This window comes from Arachis hypogaea, chromosome 2 (assembly GCF_003086295.3).
Source record: "Arachis hypogaea cultivar Tifrunner chromosome 2, arahy.Tifrunner.gnm2.J5K5, whole genome shotgun sequence".
NCBI lineage: Eukaryota > Viridiplantae > Streptophyta > Magnoliopsida > Fabales > Fabaceae > Arachis > Arachis hypogaea.
Window position 1 is genome coordinate 38,868,772 of NC_092037.1, and position 1,225 is coordinate 38,869,996.

A 1,225-nucleotide genomic window follows, 5' to 3' on the forward strand; every position below is an offset into this window, starting at 1 on the left:
AAGCTTAGAGTGGAAGTCCAAACCTTCAGACAGAAGGAAGGTGAATCCCTCTATGAAGCTTGGGAAAGATACAAACAATTGATCAGAAAGTGTCCTTCTGACATGCTTTCTGAATGGAGCATCATAGGTATCTTCTACAATGGTCTGCCTGAATTGTCCAAGATGTCATTGCACAGCTCTGCTGGAGGATCTCTTCATCTGAAGAAGACGCCTGCAGAAGCTCAAGAACTCATTGAAATGGTTTGAAATAACCAATTCATGTACACTTCTGAAAGGAATCCTGTGAACAATGGGACGAATCAGAAGAAAGGAGTTCTTGAGATTGATACTCTGAATGCCATACTGGCTCAGAACAAAATATTGACTCAGCAAGTCAATATGATTTCTCAAAGTCTGTCTGGAATGCAAGCTGCATCAAGCAGTACTAAGGACGCTTCATCTGAAGATGAAGCTTATGATCCTGAGAACCCTTCAATGGAAGAGGTGAATTACATGGGAGAACCCTATGGAAACACCTATAATCCTTCATGGAGAAATCATCCAAATATCTCATGGAAGGATCGACAGAGACCTCAACAAGGTTTCAACAACAATAATGGTGGAAGAAACAGGTTTAGCAATGGCAAGCCTTTTCCATCATCTTCTCAGATACAGATAGAGAATTCTAAGCAGAACCACTCTGACTTAGCAACCATGGTCTCTGATCTAATCAAAACCACTCAAAGTTTCATGACTGAAATAAGGTCCTCCATTAGGAATTTGGAGGCACAAGTGGGACAGCTGAGTAAGAAAGTTACTGACCTCCCTCCCAGTACTCTTCCAAGCAATACAGAAGAGAATCCAAAAGGAGAATGCAAGGCCATTAACATGACCCACATGACCAAACTTGGAGAGGAGGAAGAGGCAGTGATCGCCACTGAGGAAGACCTCAATGGATGTCCACTGGCCTCCAATGAGTTCCCTAATGAGGAACCATAGGAATCTGAGGCTCATAATGAGACCATAGAGATTCCATTGGATTTACTTCTGCCATTCATGAGCTCTGATGAGTATTCTTCCTCTGAAGAGGACGAAGGTATCATTGAAGAGCAAGTTGCCAAGTACCTTGGAGCAATCATGAAGCTAAATGACAAGTTATTTTGTAATGAGACTTGAGAGGATGAACCCCCTTTTCTCACCAAAGAACTGGATGACTTGTCTAGGCAGAAATCACCTCAAAAGAGAT

At 42.3% G+C, this 1,225-nt stretch overlaps 1 non-coding gene across 1 annotated transcript; it reads right to left on the reverse strand.

The window, feature by feature from the left end:
- Window positions 1–108, reverse strand: LOC112762763 (small nucleolar RNA R71). Its single transcript, XR_003182759.1, has one exon. It is a non-coding gene; the product is annotated as a small nucleolar RNA R71 (small nucleolar RNA).
- Window positions 109–1,225: the final 1,117 nt, after the last annotated feature.